The sequence below is a fragment of the Mobula hypostoma genome, chromosome 6 (genome assembly GCF_963921235.1).
Source record: "Mobula hypostoma chromosome 6, sMobHyp1.1, whole genome shotgun sequence".
NCBI lineage: Eukaryota > Metazoa > Chordata > Chondrichthyes > Myliobatiformes > Myliobatidae > Mobula > Mobula hypostoma.
This window is the reverse complement of record NC_086102.1, coordinates 163,958,089-163,981,506: the sequence shown is the minus strand read 5'-3', so window position 1 is coordinate 163,981,506 and position 23,418 is coordinate 163,958,089. Positions and strand designations below refer to the sequence as shown.

Genomic DNA, 23,418 nt, shown 5'->3' with positions numbered 1-23,418 from the left:
AGATTGCACCATGGCATTGGTTACTTAATTGTATCTAACTATATTAAAGCCAGTTAACAAGGTGCACCCTTACCATTTCCAAAATTGTTATCTGCATTATCAATGAAATACTCAAACTTAAAGCTGAGATAATGGAATTATGGATTTTCCTGCACAATCATTTGGATTGCTTTGACTACCACAAAGCTGAATGAATTGCTTTTTTCAACTTTGGCAACCCTAGTAACTGTACTGCATTTGTTGCTTGGGTATCTTTAGGATAGATCTGAAGCAGATAACATACCTGGGATAACTAATCATTATCCAGTGGTGTCTATATGGCAAAGGTTGCCAAAAGCTGCCCGATAATACCTGGTGGTCAAGAAATTCAAGGTAGCAGTAACTTGATTGCAATGTAGACAAAGATGTTTGGCCTCCCAAAATGAATAACAGAGCACCAGCTACTAATCAACACACTTACTAAAAGGGTAGTTGAGAATCTGACTAAGATTTTCTTATTCTATGACCTTGAGGTATCTGTTTATAAGGAATAGCAAACTTCTGAGCTCCTACCTTCCGACGTATCTTTTCCAATCTCCAAATTCTATCTCATGCCCCTTGTTCTATATTGCTCATGAACATTTATAGGGATTACCAATCAGAAACTCGTACACCAGTGCAAAGTGTTGCATTCTGCACAGCTGATTTAGCATTGCATTTAGTCTTAAAATAAAAGTAGAAGATACTAGAAATGCTCAGCAAGTCAAGCTCCATCTGTGGAGAGAGAGAGAAAATGGAGGTAATAGTTTATTTTGATGAACTTTCATAACAACTGAAGAAATATTACCAAACAAATTTAAGTTGCAGAGAAAGGGGAGGGGTGGAGAGAACAAAGCAAAACACATAGCAATAAAAGTCATTACAGACCATTAAGCTACATACAACTAAACAAATACACAGGCAAAGTCTAACTTTTTGTCATGGCAGCACAAGTTTTACTTGCCATGCACCATTATAAGGGGTTGAGAGGGAAAATAAGTCAATCATCATCACATGGTGTACTAGACTCAATGAGCTGAATGGTCTAATTCTGCTCCTATGGTCTTCTGGTCTAAACAGCAGTAAGTTGAGTTTGATTTGGGTGGCATCACAGGAAAGTGTTGAAGGAAGGTTAGTACAATCCTTTGGTCTCCATTTAACTGCACTGTGGCAAGTAATAGGGAACTGCTACTGCTGAGATGAATTCTGCCAGCATACTCTAATTAAGTAAGTAACCATATCATGTAGTTCTATTCTGTTTATTACCATGGAAATAAACTTTAACTCATTAGAAAATCTGGCTTTCTAATTATTTAGATTCTGGTTTAGGTACAGAACCCTACAATATTATTTTGTCCTTATTTTACAGTGGTTTCTTAAGGACTACAGATTAAGGACTAAAATCTATAGGCTGAGTCCCATGACAAAAATGTGCTTGTTTTTGGGTTATGTTCTACTTTCATTCTTGCCATGGCTCATTTCGTTTCTGGAATCAGAGGCAGTAATAATATGCCTGCTGTGACCACTGTGAGAGGGACTGGAGCACAACTGACATACAGCTACATACTTATTTAAAGAGCGGGTCACTTACATCAGCCTTGAATAGCACAAGCTTCTATACAGATTTAATTTAAAGGAAGCATTTCTGTGGTTTGGTCTTGAATGAAGAAAAGCTTTCTCATGCATCTAAGTTCAAATCATGTCTAAAGATTCTTTTTTTTTCTTTTAATAAATTCATATTTATCTTAAAACAGTGGAGATTAAAGTCTTTGTGTAGCTACATGCATAGCTGGTTTCCAGCAAAACTTTGATTGAAGAACAGAATTCTGATTCACCCGAGCTATTCCATCATGTAAAATTCCTGATGCAGGCATAACATTTTAATGTATTATCCTGATCCAAGCATAAAATGTTCCCCAATTATTCATGTTTTCATTGCTCAGCATACTGAATATTGTCAGTCTAGCATATGTCAGTCAATTTCCTCACACTTTCGATGAAAGATCATGTTTTGTAAAATAATGTGTTTAATAATTTGGAACCAGTTTCAGTACCTGGCCAAAATCTATTGAAGACATTACAGTCAGGCTTTTCCAATTTATGAACAGTTGATAAGAACTTCTGATCCAAAAAGAAATTATTGTTGGGATTTCTCACTGGGAATATCCTAGAGAGAATTCTACAATTTGAAGTTGTTATTTCAGAAGCCATGTCTGCAAGGCGCAAACAAGATTTATACAAGCCGTCTGCTAAAATTACGGGGGCTAATTAAGAAAATATTTGGTCCATGGACGTCTATACATTTACCAGTTATATGAATTTGTAAGCTTGAAAATAGAGGGCATAGAGATTCTGTTACTTACCACACAGCAATTTGATATATTATAAAGCAGTGTGAATGTGTATATTCAACTGAAGATCTTCAGCATTAATTTGTGATGTATGATACAATCGTCAGTGTATTGAGCCCTGAGTAGAGGGACACAGGCAGAAAGCCAAGGATCAGTAAAAAGCATTAAGATGTAGAAATAACCCAAGCATAGGGATAGTTTCAGACCCAGAGAATGGCCTTCCTTTTCTGTAAGTGCTTAGTGTGCTCAGTCAATATGGTTATATGTGTATTTTTTGTCGATTGACATATTAAGGATCTTTAGCACTCTCTTCATGTTGCTCCACATTCCTCCAGTCTTCCTCTCCTGGCACATCGTTAGTGAAAAGCACATTAAATCCCCGTGTAAAACTAAATGGCAGCAAAAGCTGTAAGTACAGCAAAAGAATGAAAATCAGGTAGACGTGACTGGCAAAATGTGTATTTTAAGTAAGTGGTCTGGAGTACATACTGTATATCTGAAAAAGTGAGTAAGTAAACTCAGCTTTATTGTGTTAGATCAGCCAGTGTGCTGAAGGTTTGCACAATGGTCGATACTGTATTTCCTAATCTGTTTGAAATGAGCTACATAACTAATGTAACTTTCCATTACTTTTATTACAACATACTTCATGATAATATTCTTGTTGAATAATATATAGCACAACCTTGATATAACATATTCAGTAAAAAAATAATGCATCTAGGATCCCAGCGAGGGAGCAATATTCCCAGCACCTTTGTTTCTGAAAGTCCCTTCTAACAATGGATGTACTGTGGAGAGAGCAGTTAAGTTTCGAGAGAGGACTGGCATTTCAATGCTGCAAATTTGTTCCTGTGGTACACAGAAAGAGCATAGAATAGGGGGTGAGTGGGGTGAAAATCATGATGCATTATCTTAAAAAGGAAGGTTTCCAAAATTAGATAAATGTTAGTTTCACTTATAATGTGAGTAGCTGATAATGTAGGTATTAAAGTTGCTCCCCAACATCCATGCCTTATAAACGTTGTATGCAACGTGCAATATTAAAAATGCAGTATTATTCAATGGAAAGCACGTTACGAGAAGAGTTAAGCACTTATTGCATTCTCAAGAAAGGTTGGCTTTGAGCTTTATCTTACCAGTGATGCTCATTGATTTTTGTGTGTAGGTTCATCAAAAAAAAGCCTTGAAATAAAATCTCTGTTTTTGCCAAATGTGCGGTATCGGTAAATTAATAAATTCTGACATAAATTCTTCAGCTCATGGAATATGGATCTTGAGCAAAGAAGAAGGTGGGGGAAAGAAATGAATATTAATTCCTGGATGAAACAAACCACCTAAAAAAAAGCAGAGCTATCTGAGATTAGTAAGTGCAGATGCAGCAAGCTAGTGGCTGAAGTCTTCACCAAGATGTCAGGGTTCTTAGCTAATATGAAGTAGCGGGGGTAAATGTGATTTGGTTGTGATCAGCAATTTGGAAAGTGGAAGAGACACAGGGGAACCTGATAGGAAAGAAAAATTCAAAACTGATCACCAGAATGAAAAATAGGCTATTCGGAATAATCTCTGCTTCAGATTAACTATAGATGATAGCTGGATCCCACTGCCAAAAGGTGCAATCAGATAACTACATTACTATATTTAAGAGGCATTTAAACAGATCCTTAAAAAGGAGTATGAGGAAAAATGGAATTAGTGTAGATGGGCAAAAAGGTTAGTGTAGAAATGATGGGCCAAAGGGCCTGTTTTTGTGCTATGTGACATACAGCATCCGTCAACCCCAAGTGAGCTAGTTAAAATCCCCTCCTGCTGTTACAAGGATGCTTACAACTTCCCTTGTCTACTGTTACCACAAGTTTCTCATTCTGATGTGGGTTGCTGATGAAATCTGTTTTCCTAACACATCAATCCGATAAGGATCTGTCAAGTATTTCAGTAAATAGTTACTCACCGGCATTTTCACAAAGAAATTTTTTGAAACTTATTGGACATATTTCCTGATTCAGATCCTTTGGCTTTAACCCACAAACTGCGAGAGCTGGGAAGGGGTGGTGACAAACCCGCTAAAAGGAGACAGGTAGTTTTGGCAGAGGATGCGTGACTCTATGTTTACAACTACATTTTATTTAACTAATGGTATTGAAAAGGAACTATCAGCAGGTAAAAGGTGCTGAAAGTCATCAGAGGAATTTAATTCATCCCAGGAGGTGCAAAAGTGTTACCTTCTCACCCAGCAAGCTTGCCTCCAAAGCACGCCTAATCAATAAACCCTCCCATCAGAGGTCCATGGGCCCCTTGCTTAATGGTATTGGTCCATGGCATAAAAAAGGTTGGGAACCCCTGCCTCCCCTGGACTTCAATTTATGATCCCCCTCCATGCCTAGCACTGTACTTTTTCTATCTCACTACCCTTAAAACCCAGGACAATATACAGCTGCAGGCTCCCTTGTCCACTCAATTATCACAAGAACCTGCACCCAGAAATGTTAGGTCCAGACCACTGAACTGGAACATGAGTCCACCCTTCTCTCCACTGATACCTCCCATCCTACAGAATGTTTCTGGCGTCTCCTTTTTTTCCCCAGATTTCCTACATCTGCAATATTTTGCTCTTTGTTCATTTATCAACCATCATCTTCGCGCAGTACAAATACTTGTGGTATTTCTTATTCCCATATGGATAAATGTCAGAATGATAGAAACGTTTCATTACTGGGAATGCAAATAAATTATTCGGAATCAACCTATGAATGAATATGAGAATTTCTTTCTTAAAGCATGGAACTTAATATCTGAATGCTTAATTTAGTGTGAATACAGAACAGAAAAAAGACTTTCCCCAAATGTATACTTAGGCATAAGCCTCCATAATCTTTGCATTTGTACAGCAGAAATTCTGGCTCAATATTTCCTTCAAAGGATGTGATTTTCTTCCCCTATAGACACAGTCCAAGTATATTAAACATTCAAATGTGAATAGTGATTTGTTAATCTGCCCTTGGTTAATCAAACAACCATGAAAATCTGCCACCTCCATATAGATCCTTGTCATTTTAACTGAAGCTCAGTGGGATTCAATGCTACAATGACTCTGTCTTTGCTTGTGCATCTGTCTGTAAATAACATTAGGAGCAGCCATTATATCTCACCTATCAGATGACATTTGGTAAACTGATCAATAAAAGTAAAAGGTTATCTCCGAAATTCACAAATTTCTGACTTTGATAAACTTTTCTTTAACTTTAAGTATTTAAAATGACAACCTTGTGTTTTAGTTATTCTAACAACTGAGACAAATGTCCATCGGAAATTTGAAAAGAAAATCTTTATGGCATCATTAAGCTGGTAACAGTGAACCATGCAGCCCTAATGAAACTTGGCTTGTCTTATTAGGTTTGTTTGCTTTTGTCTGGACAGGAGAATTTGGCCAGGGCAGACATAATCATTCCATTAAAACAACCTGTGCAGCTTACAGCAGAAACAAAACTGCTCCTTGAGCGACAATATATCCAATAATAGGCGGCTAGTTGTGTGTCAAAAAGCACTTACACAATCAAGAGAGCCAGTTGACATCATAAACCAGGAGAGTGGAGCTCAAGTAGTTTATGTTATTTGAACTTTGAGATTTGTATAACTACCTTGAACCTACTCATTGCTGTTTGTTATTTTACAGACTCTGGCAGCAAATGGCAGACAGCGAGTTCACAGCAATTACAGAAGGCCATTGCGATGGTAGAGGATATATTACAAACACCCATGGGATAAGATTTAGATCTCACAAGTGGGTTGACCTGATAATTCACAAAACAATTTTTGTTGTTGGTGAGTTATGGGACGGTGGAACAAAGCAAGAATTAAATTATATCCCATGGGGCTTCATAACGTATGCTGTTTAACTCATACTGCATGTATTAATTTGGCAAAAAATCATAAGGTTAATTAAGCAACGAGGTAAATATAAAAGATTGGTTTAGTGGGGCACAACATTCTTTTGCATGTTGGTTGCAGGGCATGCTGAGGCACTGTAAAAACTCATTAACTATTGCTATCTGTGGTGTGGTGAAAATCTTGAAATTTCCAACTTTTTCTCTTCAAAAAGAAATCTCATTAAATATTTAAAATATGAAGCCTGCATTATTTAATGGATTTAAAAGCAGAACAAAATTATCAGTCACTTGCAGTTATTGAAACGATTGATACGAGTCTGCCAAAATTTTCCATACTATTGTTTTTCATTGTATATATAATAGAATTTGCTTGCAATATTTTCCCTGCAATTCCCAAGTGAAGAACTGTTATGTTATTACAAATCCTAAATCATTCCCATTAATTTCTCTATAATTTTAAAGTGATAATTGTACTCTGTTGAAGCACTACACATTTAAGAACTAAATTATTCACATCAAGCCATGATGTAATAATTATGCTTTTTAATGGAATTATATCTTTAATAACTGAATGAATACTCTGTCATTTAACCTTTCTGGTGATGCTTTGACTCCTTGAAACACTTTCCTTTTGAGATATGGGTGAAACGTTTTTGTTCACCAACATATATCTTTTTTGGATGCTACGAGAGCTCTTGGAAGTGCAAAATACCAAATGTAAGCTGTACCCTTCATGCAACACCCTTACATACTATTCATACAGATCAAATCATTACACAGTGCATTGAGGCAGAACAAGATAAAACAATAATAATACAGAATGAAGTGTTACTGCTACAGAGAGAGTGAGAAAGTGCAGTGTAGATAACCAATAAGGTAGAGCTCATAACAGGGTTAGATTATGAGGTCAAGAGTTCAATTTATCATACTGGGGACCTACTTAATAGTCTTATAACAGTGAACCCAAAATAATCTGCAGATGCTGGGATCAAAGCAACACTCACAACACGCTGGAGGAACTCAGCAGGTCGGGCAGCATCTGTGGAAACGATGAGTCAATGTTTCGGGCCAGGTAGGGTAGTTAGGAAAGCTTATGGGGTGTTAGCTTTCATAAGTCGAGGGATAGAGTTTAAGAGTCACGATGAAATGATGCAGCTCTATAAAACTCTGGTTAGGCCACACTTGGAGTACTGTGTCCAGTTCTGGTTGCCTCACTGTAGGAAGGATGTAGAAGCATTGGAAAGGGTACAGAGGAGATTTACCAGGATGCTGCCTGGTTTAGAGAGTATGCATTATGATCAGAGATTAAGGGAGCTAGGGCTTTACTCTTTGGAGAGAAGGAGGATGAGAGGAGACATGATAGAGGTGTACAAGATAATAAGAGGAATAGATAGAGTGGACAGCCACCGCCTCTTCCCCAGGGCACCACTGCTCAATACAAGAGAACATGGCTTTAAGGTAAGGGGTGGGAAGTTCAAGGGGGATATTAGAGGAAGGTTTTTTACTCGGAGAGTGGTTGGTGTGTGGAATGCACTGCCTGAGTCAGTGGTAGAGGCAGATACACTAGTGAAGTTTAAGAGACTACTAGACAGGTATATGGAGGAATTTAAGGTGGGGTTTATATGGGAGGCAGGGTTTGAGGGTCGGCACAACATTGTGGGCTGAAGGGCCTGTACAGTGCTGTACTTTTCTATGTTCTATGAACCCTTCATCCGGGCTGAAGAGGAAAGGGGCAGAGACCCTATAAAGAAGGTTGGGGGGAGGGTGGGAAGGAGAAAGCTGGTAGGTCCAGTTGAAAAACCAGTAATTTGAAAGACAAAGGGGTGGGGGAGGGGAAGCAGGGAGGTGATAGGCAGGAAAACAATGGGTAGTAGAAGGAGGTGGAACCATGAGGGAGGTGATAGGCAGCTGAGGGAGGGGGCAGAGTGAAATAGGGATAGGGGAAGGGAGGGGGAGGGAATTACCGGAAGTTGGAGAATTCTATGTTCATACCAAGGGGCTGGAGACTAACTAGATGGTATATGAGGTTTTGCTCTTCCAACCTGAGTTTAGCCTCATCATGGCAGTAGAGGAGGAGGCTAAACTCAGGTTGGAGGAGCAACACCTCATATACCGTCTAGGTTAGGTAGTCTCCAGCCCCTTGGTATGAACATAGAATTCTCCAGCTTCCGGTAATTCCCTCCCCCTCCCTTCCCCTATCCCTATTTCACTCTGCCCCTCCTCCAGCTGCCTAGCACCTCCCTCGTGGTTCCCCCTCCTTCTACTACCCATTGTTTTGCTACCTATCACCTCCCTGCTTCCCCTCCCCCACCCCTTTGTCTTTCAAATTACTGGGTTTTCAGCTGGACCTACCAGCCTTCTCCTTTCCACCCTCCCCCACCTTCTTTATAGGGCCTCTGCCCCTTCCCTCTACAGTCCTGATGAAGGGTTCCTGCCGGAAACGTCGACTCATTGTTTCCATGGATGCTGCCCGACCTGCTGAGTTCCTCCAGCGTGTTGTGAGTGTTGCTTATAACAGTGAGGTAAAAACTGTCCTTGAGCCTAGTATTATGTGCTTTTGGGTACTTGTACCTTCTACCCAATGGGAGAGGGGAGAAGAGAGAAGGTCTGGGGTAGGTGGAGGCTTTGCTTATGCTGGTTGCTTTACTGAGGGAGTGAGAGGTAGGAATAGAGTCCATGGAGGGGAGGCTGATTTCGGAGCTGTGCTGAGCGGTGTCCGTGACCCTCTGCAGTTTCTTGTGGTCATGTGCAGAGCAGATAGGATCCTTTCTATGGTGCATTGGTTAAAATTGGTAAGGATTGGCGGAGACATGCCACATTTCTTTTGCCTTCTAACAAAGTCGAGGCATTGGTGAGCTTTCTTGGATGTGGCACCTACAGGTGATGTTCAGACCTAAAAAACGAGCTTACACAATAAGCTCTTACCAATGTTACAGAATTTACTGTGTTTTTGGATATGGACTTAGATTGTAGACTGTGGACTTTTTTTCAGACTTATAGTTTTTTATATTCTGTATTTTTATCCCATTATTTTCTCTTTTTTGTGTGTGGGAGGGGGATTTGGGGGGGTCGATGTTCTTGCAGCATATTTTTGTTAGTTTCTTTCTGCAGGGAGAGGGAGATTTGGAGGCCAATATACTTGTTGCATTTTGTGCGGGTGGGAAGGGAGTTTGTGGTCGATGTTCTTTTTGTGTTTTTTTTGTGTAGGGAGAGGGGCATTTGGGGGCCAATGTTCTTGCTGTGTTTCATGTGGGGGAGGGAGGTTGATGGCCGTGTTGCTGTTCTTTTTTGTGCGGGGGAGGAGTTGGGGTAGGTTTGCTGTTTCTCACTGAACTGACTTCCATGGTTTTTTCTTGGTTTCGTGGCTATCTGGAGAAGATGAATCTCAGAGTTGTACACTGCTTTCCTAATTTGATAATAAATAAACCTTTGAACCTTTAAACAGAGCTTACCTTTAAAGTCAATGACCTTTCATTGGAATTAAAAGAAAGGTCATCAGTCTGAAACATTAGTTCCTTTTCTCATCACTGACGCTGCCTGGCTGCCTGTTGAGTATTCAAGGACTTTTTGTTTGTTTTTTTCTGAATTTTTAGCATTTCCAATACTTAACTTCAAAACAAACAAGTTGCTCCCATTATGGTTCATTAATAAGGTATCCCGTTCTGATACAGTATGGCAGCAAAAATGAGCAGAGAACATGCCACTTTAGACCAGCTGCTGATGGTTGTAGGGCAGGGAAGGGAGAGGAGCAGGCTACCTTGCCAGGACTGTCAAGGACAATTCTCATATTAACATAGAAACATAGAAAACCTACAGCACAATACAGGCCCTTCGGCCCACAAAGCGGTGCCGAACATGTCCTTACTTTAGAAATTACCAAGGGTTACCCATAGCCCTCTATTTTTCTGAGCTCCATGTACCTGTCCTGGAGACTCTTAAAGGACCCTATCGTATCCGCCTCCACCACTGTTGCCGGCAGCCCATTCCACACACTCACCACTCGCTGTGTAAAAAAAACTTACCCCTGACATCTCTTTTGTACCTACTTCCAAGCACCTTAAAACTGTGCCCCCTCATGCTAGCCATTTCAGCCCTGGGAAAAAGCCTCTGACTATCCACATGATTCATGTCTCTCATCATTTTATACACCTCTATCAGGTCACCTCTCATCCTCCATCACTCCAAGGAGAAAAGGCCAAGTTCACTCAACCTATTCTCATAAGGCATGCTCCCCAATCCAGGCAACATCCTTGTAAATCTCCTCTGCACCGTTTCTATGGTTTCCACATCCTTCCTATAGTGAGGTGACCAGAAATGAGCACAGTACTCCAAGTGGGGTCTGACCAGGGTTCTATATAGCTGCAACATTACCACTTGGCTCCTAAACTCAATCCCATGATTGATGAAAGCCAATGCACTGTATGCCTTCCTAACCACAGAGTCAACCTGCACAGCAGCATTGAATGTCCTATGGACTTGGACCCCAAGATCCCTCTGATCCTCCACACTGCCAAGAGTCTTACCATTAATATTATATTCTGCCATCATATTTGACCTACCAAAATGAACCACCTCATACTTATCTGGGTTGAACTCCATCTGCCACTTCTCAGTCCAGTTTTGCATCCTATCAATGTCCTGCTGTAACCTCTGACAGCCCTCCACACTATCCACAACAGCCCCAACCTTTGTGTCATCAGAAAATTTACTAACCCATCCCTCCACTTCTTCATCCAGGTAATTTATAAAAATCACAAACAGTAGGGGTCCCAGAACAGATCCCTGAGGCACACCACTGGTCACCGGCCTCCATGCAGAATATGACCCGTCTACAACCACTCTTTGCCTCTGTGGGCAAGCTAGTTCTGGATTCACAAAGCAATGTCCCCTGGATCCAATGCCTCTTTACTTTCTCAATAAGCCTTGCATGGGGTACCTTGTCAAATGCCTTGCTGAAATCCATATACACTACATCTACTGCTCTGCCATCATCAATGTGTTTAGTCACATCCTCAAAAAATTCAATCAAGCTCATAAGGCACAACCTGCCTTTGACAAAGCCATGCTGACTATTCCTAATTATATTGTGGCTCTCCAAATGTTCATAATTCCTGCCTCTCGGGATCTTCTCCATCAACTTATCAACCACTGAAGTAAGACTCACTGGTCTATAATTTCCTGGGCTATCTCTACTCCCTTTCTTGTATAATGGAACAACATCCGCAACCCTCCAATCCTCCGGAACCTCTCCCGTCCCCATTGATGATGCAAAGATCATCGCCAGAGGCTCAGCAATCTCCTCCCCGCAGTAGCCTGGGGTACATCCCGTCTGGTCCTGGTGACTTATCCAACTTGATGCTTTCTAAAGGCTCCAGGACATCCTCGTTCTTAATATCTATATGCTCAAGCTTTTCATTTGGACTGAAAAGCTTTAGCATGTAGATATTAATTCTCCTTCTTGAATCTCTGAAACTTTGTGAGGTGTGCACACTTAGTTAAATTCAATTTCACTAAAATCTTCCTCTACTGCTGCCACCATTTCAGAGCAGGACTAAGGTTGCAATGCCAGTGGCCATCAAGGTTACAGAAGCCATGATCTTTTATATATATATATATATGGATATATAGCTCCTTCTGAGCTGAGACAGGAGATATGTAGTTGGCTTGCAATTTGCCATTTTCCATTGAAAAAGAAGATGCATCTTCTGAAGTGAGTATATTTCATTCTCTATTATTAGAAACCAGCAGAGAAGTGAGCACAAGGCATGGCAAAGTTTACACCCTTTTTCATGGTCCAGGTTGACATTGCCTGAGTGCAAGTCACTTTGCAACTGTCACATGTCAATGCTTCTGTGTAGTGGGATAAAAAGGAATTCCACTCCTTCAGTGTCCAGCTGGTGTGTAGTAATGGATAATAAAAAACAGATCAGTGTTTGGTGTCCTTGCAGCAGTCATGATGCCTTGAATCTGTGCTGTTCTGCTGTGCCATTTACTTGCTATACAGCTGAACACTTGACAAACCACGTGTTGGGCCCTGAACAATAAAAACAAGGATGTGGCTGATGAACCCAGTATGCAGTTCTCAGTGATGTGGCCAGTCTGCAGATAATGAGAACCATGTGATAGAACTAACCGCTGGCTGGTTGAAGCTAAATATCTGCGACCTGAACTGGTCTGGACAAGTCCAGCAAAAATCATCTGAGCAGATGTCAGAATTTTTGATGCCTTATTTGAGGCTACACATCACTATCATGAGGCTATAAATGTTGCCACCAGCTACACGGTGAGCAAGTTAGCAAGATTGGTGGGTCTGCATCGCAGTACTTCCCGATGTGAGTTTTTCTCTGCTTTACCATCCATTTCTAACCACCTTGGTTCAGAGTACAAAGGGAACTGATCACTTCTTCCACAATGAAAAACACTGGCTTCCAAACCCTGAACAAAAATGTCTTGCTGGGCTGTTATCAGGATCTGATGTACATCTGACATTGAGCAAAAACTATCCGGCAGACTTCTCAGTGCATGCAGCATTTTATAGTGTATGCCCACTCTAAATGGACTTGTGTTTATCCCCTCTGTCAGAACTTATGTGCAGTCTTTCCTTGCAGTCAGCTAGCACTTGTGCTGTTCTTTTTCCTGTCCTGACAGCCGGCCTGATGGAGGCTGCACCTTTAAACCATCTACAATATCCGCATGTGAGCTGACGACTGCGTGAGTGAAATCTCCTGATGACAAGTCTTGATCAACACTGTGTTTTTAGCTGCCCTTGCCTCACCTCACCTGGCTATGGTTCTGGCGTTAAGGGAAAAGGAGGCTACAGTAAGTCTATGGTGTGGAGAGTAGGAACTCCAAGCTTATACTGGTTGCAACTTGTAAGTGTGGAGAGACTGTGGGCTGTTCATAGAACTTAGAACACTACAGTACATTGTTTCCCATGATGGAGGAGTCTAGTATGAGAGGGCGTGACTTAAGGATTGAAGGGCATCCATTCAGAACAGAGATGCGAAGAAATTTTTTTAGCCAGAGGGTGGTGAATCTATGGAATTTTTTGCCATGGGTGGCAGTGGAGGCCAAGTCATTGGGTGTATTTAAGGCAGAAATTGATAGGTATCTGAGTAGCCAGGGCATCAAGAGTTATGGTGAGAAGGCAGGGGAGTGGGACTAAATGGGAGAATGGATCAGCTCATGATAAAATGGCGGAGCAGACTCCATGGGCCGAATGGCCGACTTCTGCTCCTTTGTCTTATGGTCTTATGGTACAATACAGCTCCTCTGGCTCACAATGTACTCATGCTGTGAACCTACTCTAAGATCAATCTAACTCTTCCCTCCTACATAGCTTTACATTTTTCTATTATCCATGAGTTTCTTAAGTGCTCCTAGTGTACCTGCCCGTACCACTACCCCTGACAGAGCATTGCATGTACCCACCACTCTGTGTAAATAAACATTACCTCCTTTGACATCCCCCGAATACTTTCCTCCAATCACCTTAAGATTATAAACATGAGAAAGTCTACAGATGCTGGAAATCCAAAGCAACACACACAAAATGCTGGAGGAACTCAGCAGGTTAGGCAACATCTATGGAAATGAATAAACAGTCGATGCTTCGGGCTCCTTCAGGACTTAAAATTATGCCCCCTGGTGTTGGCCATTTCCGCCAATGGAAGAAGGAAGGTGAAGAATGGGGATTTCTTATTTTACATTCAGCCCTGCTGCTGAGCATAGCCCCAGCAACTGATGGCCCATGTGACTGGCCCAGTTTCCTCAATATTTAGGACATCCAGCCAACCCTTGACCCTGTTATTATTTGCAGCTCCCTCCATTTCAGCACTACTTTTTCCTGTAGGAGAGGGAGGCATTTCAATGAGTGTCATGGAATGTGCTTGGATGGTGTGGTCAGCATGATCAAAGAGCTGTAGGTGCTCTCAAGCTGAGATACTGGGTTTAGACCGTGCAGTGCAGTAAATGTGAGGCTGGAGTTTAACAAACCAAATGTGAATCCTGGTTGACAGAGATTATTTTAAGGTGAGTGGCAGAGACACATTGAGTTACATCTCAGACTTGTCATGCTTTTGGCTGAATCTGGAATTTGGAGTTATGTTTGCCAACTTTGTCCACTAATGTGAGACCATGGAGTGAACGCTTTCTAGCAACTCATCTGAGTCCTTAAGCCTAACTCCAAGCGGTGATCTACAAGGAGTTTCCTCCTGCACATGTTAGAAAGTGTCCTGATCTCTTGCAATAGAGACTACCACTCTATTCCAATTCTGGCATCAGTCTGTGAACCTTGAAATCTGCTCTCCCCCTCTTCCCCACATCCACCTCTCATTCTCCACCCACAGCGTTTTGCCTTCTCTAAAGCTTCCCAGATCATTTTCAGCTGTTAGTTTCCAGCAAGCTGTGATCAGAGAGCTCTTGCACTGTAAAGGGAGAGGGTTGGATCTGCAATTAGTACCGGCCCATTTTAATTGATGCTAACCATTCATCCTGCTGAAGTGGCCAGCCAGCGATCAGGATTCTTGGCAAAGGCGTGATCCTTCAATCCAAGAAATGCCTGCAGAGCTTCTCTCTTCCCAGCACTGCAAATAAGGATCATATTTTTGAAGCCATTAGCTTTCCCTACTTATCTGTTCTCTTGCATCTGCCTCTTCTCACCACTGCTTTCTGTTTCTGCTTGGCTTCAGTAATTTTCTATAAGCCTGCTAAATGCTACAGCCCAACTCACGTCACCTATTGGGTTGACAAGCTGATTCTGATCAAGGGATGATAAAGTAACCTTATGTTACTACATGAATAAATTACCTATTTAGATGTCTTTTATCCCATTGAATTATACAGACATTATAAACAAGACAATTTTCAAATAATTGCAGCAAGACATTTCTTACTAAGAATATAAGATTCAATATGTATGAATATATTACAGGGATATAATTAAACATGATCGCATAATTTATGTTACTAAATAGGATGGTAATGTTCAAATGATTTGTGAAGATGTTGTCATTTTTGATAAATGGAATTAATGATTTTGCCTCATTTTAAAATGCTTTTTAAAATTTCTCCAGTTAAATTACATAAAGTTTTTATGTGTGCCCTTTATATTATATTCTTGTCAGAAATGGCTGTCAGCCGCTTTGCTGAGCTGGGGTAATAATATGACGTAAGACCTCATGCATTACATTTCTATATATCAAGTAGCAGGATTGTGATGAGGTTGTATTACCCGTATTATACCGTGTGGAACATCACAAATGATAACAGCGTTGCTTTTTCATCTGCTTCTATTATTTTCCAGCGGTTCACCTCTGTCACGATACCTATAGCTGCAAAGCATGGAGCAGAACTGTGGATTCCACCTCAGCACCAATGTTCCACAGTGATTTGGCCATTCCGAGGTTTGTCTCTGCCGGAAGATGGATATAGGTGAACCAGGCTCCTGTCAGTTTTTCCCCAGGAGGACCATACAATCCCACCAGAAGCCACAGAAGGACTGATGGAACTCATCACACACATTGTTAAAGCGACAGCCTCTGTCAAAACTCAAACCTCCCTGTCACAGTGATGTCAGATGAGTGCCCTATTGCTTTATCACCACACCACTGAAGAAATGATTTCGGAATAGTCCCTGAAGTAAAGTCTCTCCTTCATGCTTTTTCGCTTTAGTATGCTATTTATTTTAACCGTCTTTAGCACTGATAGGCTATTACAAATACTGGATCTGAAACACTGCATGCACTTATACTGAGGTCTCACAGCTACATTACCACGATTGGTCTAGACCGGTTCAAACCCTGTAACATCCTTGATTTCAGGCTGGAGACTGCCACAATCACCGGATTACACAGGTCCGGATATATTCTGCCCAGGAAGCAATTTTAACAATGTTGCTGGGACTCCTCTGGAAATAAAGCTCATCGGCCCCCACCTGTAACAGGCAACCTTCAGAGATAAGTGTCGTGGCTAAACTTTGCGAGCCAGTGAACCTTGCCTTCATGCTGGCCAGCAGGCTAACACATCCCCTCACTTTCGATGTACCTGCCCCGATTTCTGCTAACTGAGGACATGGAAACTCCAGCACCTGCCCTGGGACTTTCCAAGACCAGGATTTTTCTCATTTCCCCTCAGGGCTGGAGAACCAAGAACTAGAGGATACCGGTTTAGGGTGAGGGGGAAAAGATTGGAGACGAACCTGAGGAGCAATCTCTGTCCCTATATAGAATGAGTTCCCAGAGGAAGTAGTTGAGGCAGGTGCGGGGAGAGGAAAGTTTTGGAGAGGTAGGACTAATTGTGAACAAATGCGACTAGTTTTGATGGGAACCTTAGTTGGCATGGAGCAGATGGGCTGAAGGACCTATTGCCTGGCAATATGACTCTATAACCATGACTGCATCTTAGGACCTTGTCCTCATACTGGTGAGGTTGAGGCTCCATAAAGCCCGGCAGTGACTGGAGTTTTTGGAGCTGGTAAGCATGGATTATGGTTTTGTACAACACACGGGCATCATTGAGGCTAGTCATAGCAGCTGTACACTGATCGCTCAGCAGCACATAATATTAAGCATTATTTATTAATAGATCCCACTCTCTTCCAATTGTACTTCATGATGTAAAATATTTGGTTGGAGTTAATGTGGGTGGAAATGCCCCTTATGACACCATATTGTCAAGGGATGAAATCACTGTGTCCTGGAGGGAGGGGAGGGGCAGAAAATGTTTCTGACTATGTTTTCAGCCTTACTTGCCTTTTAATGGTTTTCAGCACCGTGGATGTCCTGCACTGGCCACTGATGCAGCCTAGTGCCTGTTTTAGACTGGGAAGTTATGCCAATAATTCTGCCCCCCAGTCCCCAACTCTGGAATGCTGGGCAAAGTCATTGGCTTCCTACGGCGTGAGTATCTTGGCAGGATCCCAGCCATTCTTCTCCCATAGAGTACTGTAGTGTGCATTGTCCCTAGGATTCATGTTGCACTTTGAAAAGCTCTCATAAATTGTTACAGATTCCTAGGGTATCGAGTGGGTTTATTTTTTAAATAATATAAGGAACCATTCAGCCCCTTTCAACACACTCTGCTAATTAATAAGACTATAGCTCCTCCTTAAAGTCGCCCTTCATTCTCCTCGGAAAAGCCCTATCCACAAGGGAAGGCAGTAAAAAATAAATCTAAGGGCAAAAATGGGGTATTAAATATAATTTAGTTGTCACAGGACTATTAGAATCCATATGATTATCTGAGCCATTGGCAAGACTTTTGGACAATGTCAAACCTTATAACAATTGCTGGATTTAGAGTTCAGAATCTAGTACTTTCTGAAAGGCTGTGTGTTGTGGCATCATATTGCTTAAGTTCTCACGGTGTGTAGTGACATTCGGCCAGAGATATGCAGGTTAGGTAGACTGTAGCATTAGTCGATGAGGAATGTTGAATTGATACTAACAGTTCCATTTTTGAACATAATGGGCTCATTATGGTTAAATGTATATTATAACTGCATGGCGGACCAGACTTAAAATAACCACTGCCAACAGGTAAGTTCCTCAAAGGTGACTTGTGGCTGGTGTTATGATTCTGCTCCCTGTCGTTTGGATTTGTAAAGGTAGACTAGAAGTAATACTGTGGGAACAGAATGATTTGCTCAAGGCTTCTATACAGTTGCTCCAGATACTGGTTCTTCTGGGACTGCAGTTTGCCACATACACACAGAATCTCGCAGGATTTAGAGAAGAAAAACTCTCAGCTGGACGCCATATTCATTTAGGAGCTGATTGGTAGACATTATTGGTCGATGACTGGTCAGGGTGTAGAATATTGAACAGTTGTTTAAGACAAGTGATGTATTTCCTAGAATATAATAATACAAGATGTTCTCACTACACATGGGTGAGATAATTGATCTGAATTTCTTGTGGCACTAAGTACAGTCTGGTGGGACTTGACTCTTGGCATGGAGCTTCATGGTAACTACTCCCAGTACATGGCTGGAGAGTCTCTCTGTGGAAGAAGGCCTGTCCACTTTTTCACATTATGACCCCTAATGGCAACTAACCATTCAAACCATTGGCCCTTGGCTGAGACATCTGGTGTTAGTGCCGTCCACGGTAATGATTAATGAGAAGGCACTGAGGAAGCAGGTATGCTGGCTGCATAGCAATCAATGGGCATAGCTTACCTGTACATTAGGATCTATGGACCCATATTCTGGTCCATCCCGTTTAGTCCCTTGGACATATGTAATTCAGTGCTTGTTTACTTCCACTGTCGTGAACCTTTGCTGTCTGTGATTTCCAGAACTCAGTTCTTCCAAAACTCTGGATACTTTCCTGATCTTAATAAGGTCAGTGTTTGATTCACAAATGTCGTCTTCTTCTTCATGTGCCTTGCGCGTTACACGCTTGGGCGATCATGGCTCTCCACATCGAACGATCCCTCGCAGTGTCAATGATATCTCGCACACTTAGATCTGTTAGTTCTTTCACAGTGGCCATACATTTTCTTCGCTGTTTTCCCCTTCCACGTTTCCCAGGCATACGGCCTTGTAATGTAAGGCATTCTATTTCTCCCTTTCTGATGACATGGCCCAGGAATTTAAGTTTTCACTCATTTAATGTTCTCATTAAAGATCTTTTTGTATGGGGACGTTGGAGTACTGTCTCATTAGTTACCTCGTCTCTATATAATATTTTCAGCATTCTTCTAAGAAACCACATTTCTGTTGCTTCTAAGTTTCTTTGGAGTTCTGGTGCTATAGTCCATGCTTTGGAAGTATACAGCAATATTGACCAGATGTAACATTTTAGTAGCCTAAGCCAAATGTAACAAAGCTAATTTAGTTTTATATGGTAACAACAAAGTCTTAGGATCTGTCCCCTGCTGAGTTGGCTTTGGCAGACAATGCCGGCTGGTTACATTTAAATGTCCGCAACAGATCAAAACCCTGAATGAGATATTGCCACATACTTAACTATTAAAGATGCGTGACTTGTTGTGACTAATTTATTGTCAATGTGCAGAATGAATAGAACTCATATTTCACATTCTCCACAATATCCTTTCAGTGGGGCCTTGGGTAGCAAAGTAATTGTCATGCAAATGATGTTTGAGTGAGTAATAATCTGCCCTTTAATGATGAAATGATGGACCTGCCAAACACTAGATCTGCCATGAACTGCCTGCATTTCCCTCCTGCCAGGCACAAGAAAAAGATGCCCATCTGGGAGTTATTAACATATCCTCCTCAATTCAATACTGACTTTAGCATAATCCATATTTGTTGGAGGAAGTCCAGCAGCAGCTAGTGAACAGCAGTCATATGTTGCAGTGACACATTTCAACCAGTACATATAAAGCATGCTTGGGCAGCTAAGTAATTCAGAAATGCAAATATCAAAAACGCTCCTCTGACTAGATAAAAAGGACAAATCCCTCTTGGCAAGACATCCAAGTTACTTGTTTTTCTAGTTTGAATTCTCCAAATGATGTCTTACAGCTATAAATAGAAGATCAAAGCTTGTGTCATCCCCATTATGTCTCTAAATGGGTTATGTAGAAAAAAAAACTCCTTCACCAATGAATATGTGTCTCTTAAATAGCTGACACCAAATTTCCTACCTGACAGGGAGTGAGCAGGATATAAAATGAAAATCAAGATAACATTCACAGTTTTATTTATATCTTGACCCATTCATCTGGCTGAACCCCCAGTTTTTAACTACAGAGGCCACTCTTCTTAAAGCAGAGCCCTGACTTCCACTATTCATTAAACCTGAGATAAATCTGCAATGAAGATTAATGGACTGCATTCAAATATTCAGAGCTCAGCATAGATATGAACATTTGACTTAATTGCTGAAATAACAGCTGTCTGTTGAAGAAACGAACTTACATCTGGTTTGAAAGCTTTTCCCAGTTTGCTGTTTGTAGGTTTAGATTCGTTTAGCCTGAGATAATGCAAGCAATTAGACACCCAGCATTTCCTTTGGCATCCCTCCAGGTAGGACTGAGAGCCAGTGATAGGGCAGATTTCCCAGAGCATACCGACAAGATAACTGTTCCCTGTTCTCAGGCTACGAGGCTAGTACTGTCAGTGTAACACCAGAGGAACACAGCTGCTATGAGCTCATTTAAAGTAATAATTTCTATAGATTTGCCCTTGTGGCTGAATATTAATAAACACAGAACATAGAAAAGTCCAGCTCAGGAACAGACCATTCGGCCCTCAATGTTGTGCCAAACCAGCTAAAAAGCAAATCAAAAACAGCCAAACACTAATCTCTCCCACCTACACTGTGTCCACGTCCCACCATCTTCTTTATATCCATGTGCCTATCCAAACGTCTCTTAAAAGCCTCCAATACATTTGTCTCTACCACCATACCAATAAATTAATGGATGTTAAAAATCTATTTTGACCATGAAGGTTGTTGTTTCATAATCATCTCTACTTAAGGAAATATTTTAACCTCAAAATACATACTTATTTATAAGATGTTGGTGCGGCTTGCTTCATTAGAGTTGTTGCCCCACTTTGCTGTTGAACTTTGGCAGCCTGTGGAGAAGGCAGTCCCACCCTGCTTCGGTAGAGAGTCCAAGGATTTTGTGTCAGTGATAATGAAAGAATAGAGATCCATTTACCTCTCAGGGTGATCTGCAATCTGAAGGGGAGCTTGGAAATGGTTCCTCAACGGAACCACTATGCATTTCTTGAAGCGGTAGAGATGATGGGTTTAGGAGGTATTACAGAATGCTCTGAAACAAGGCTAGGGAAGGCCCTGCAGTGAATTTATTAGATTGTACATACTGCTCCCAAATGGAGGGAATAGTTGCTTATAGTGTGTTACTATGGTTGGTAACACACATCAAAGTTGCTCGTGAACGCAGCAGGCCAGGCAGCATCTCTAGGAAGAGGTACAGTCGACGTTTTGGGCTGAGACCCTTCGTCAGGACTAACTGAAAGAAGAGATAGCAAGAGATTTGAAAGTGGGAGGGGGAGGGGGAGATCAGAAATGATAGGAGAAGACAGGAGGGGGAAGGGTGGAGCCAAGAGCTGGGCAGTTGACTGGCAAAAGGGATACGAGAGGATCATGGGACAGGAGGCCCAGGGAGAAGGAAAAGGGGGAGGGGGGGGAAAACGCAGAGGATGGGCAAGGGGTATAGTCAGAGGGACAGAGGGAGAAAAAGGAGAGAGAGAGAAAGATGTGTGTATATAAATAAATAACAGATGGGATACGAGGGGCATTAGCAGAAGTTAGAGAAGTCAATGTTCATGCCATCAGGTTGGAGGCTACCCAGACGGAATATAAGGTGTTGTTCCTCCAACCTGAGTGTGGCTTCATCTTTACAGTAGAGGAGGCCGTGGATAGACATATCAGAATGGGAATGGGATGTGGAATTAAAATGTGTGGCACTGGGAGATCCTGCTTTCTCTGGCGGACAGAGCGTAGGTGTTCAGCAAAGCGGTCTCCCAGTCTGCGTCGGGTCTCGCCAATATATAGAAGGCCACATTGGGAGAATTTGGGTAGCCTCCAACCTGATGGCATGAACATTGACTTCTCTAACTTCCGCTAATGCCCCACCTCCCCCTCGTACCCCATCCGTTATTTATTTATATACACACATACTTTCTCTCTCTCCTTTTTCTCCCTCTGTCCCTCTCACTATACCCCTTGCCCATCCTCTGGGTTTTCCCCCCACCTCCCCCTTTCCTTCTCCCTGGGCCTCCTGTCCCATGATCCTCTCATATCCCCTTTGCCAATCACCTGTCCAGCTCTTGGCTCCATCCCTCCCCCTCCTGTCTTCTCCTATCATTTTGGATCGCTCCCTCCCCCTCCCACTTTCAAATCCCTTACTAGCTCTTCCTTCAGTTAGCCCTGACGAAGGGTCTCGGCCTGGAACGTCGACTGTACCTCTTCCTAGAGATGCTGCCTGGCCTGCTGCATTCACCAGCAACTTTGATGCGCGTTGCTTGAATTTTCCAGCATCTGCAAAATTCCTCGTGGCTGGTGTTGAGTTTCTTTTAGCATAGTCTGAGCTACATTAATCATGGCAAATGAAAAATACTTAAAACCATCCTCAAGTATGCACTGTGAACGGTGATAAACCACCCAGTCCTGATTTTGTCACGGTCCTGACCGTTAATTTGGTGTGATATACTGCGTCCGGTGCTCCCAATGTGGCCTTCTATATATTGGTGAGACCCGACGCAGACTGGAAGACCGTTTCGCTGAACACCTACGCTATGTCCACCAGAGAAAGCAGGATCTCCCAGTGGCCACACATTTTAATTCCACATCCCATTCCCATTCTGATATGTCTATCCATGGCCTCCTCTACTGTAAAGATGAAGCCACACTCAGGTTGGAGGAACAACACCTTATATTCCGTCTGGGTAGCCTCCAACCTGATGGGATGAACATCGACTTCTCTAACTTTCGTTAATGCCCCTCCTCCCATTCTTACCCCATCCCTTATTTATCTATCAATTAATCAAGTAATTAATTATTTTTTTTCTTGTTTTTCTCTCTTTTTTCTCTCTCTGTCCCTCTCACAATCACTCCTTGCCTGCTCTCCATCTTCCTCTGGCGCTCCCCTCCCCTTTTCTTTCTCCCTCGGCCTCCGGTCCCATGATTAGATTATGAAGACACGCAGTCCTCTTTTATTGTAATTTAGTAATGCATGCATTAAGAAATGATACAATATTTCCTCCGGTGTGATATCACAAAACACAGGACAGACCAAGACTGAAAAAACTAACAAAACCACATAATTATAACATATAGTTACAACAGTGCAACAATACCATAACTTGATGAAGAACAGTCCATGAGCACAGTAAAAAGTTCAAAGTCTCTCAAATGTCCCACATCTCACACAGACGGGAGAAGGAAGAAAACTCTCCCTGCCATGCCCGACCACAGTCCGACTCTGAGTCGTCCGAAAACTTAGAGCCACCGATCAGCTCTCTGACACCGAGTACTGAGCACCATCTCTATCCGAGTGATTCGACCTCAATCTCGGTCGCCAACAGCAGGCAAAGCTGGGGATTTTGAGGCCTTCCCTCCGGAAGATTCATGATCGCACAGTAACGACAGCAGTGAACGGGCGTTTCAGAAATTTCTCCAGATGTTCCTCTGTGTTTTCACGTCTGTCTCCATCAA

The 23,418-nt window shown here is 42.0% G+C and overlaps 1 protein-coding gene across 2 annotated transcripts in view; it reads left to right on the top strand.

Moving 5' to 3' along the window:
* LOC134348567 (juxtaposed with another zinc finger protein 1-like) overlaps window positions 1-23,418 on the top strand; it is a 449,355-nt gene that overhangs the window by 341,625 nt on the left and 84,312 nt on the right. Inside the window, exons 6-7 of one of the 2 annotated variants that reach the window (XR_010018449.1) lie at window positions 6,043-6,191; window positions 15,561-15,573. The exons of the other annotated variant lie outside the window; for it this stretch is intronic. The gene's annotated coding sequence lies outside the window, so the exon portion shown is untranslated. Of the gene's footprint in view, window positions 1-6,042; window positions 6,192-15,560; window positions 15,574-23,418 lie in introns of those variants that run through there. 2 annotated transcript variants of the gene reach the window in all.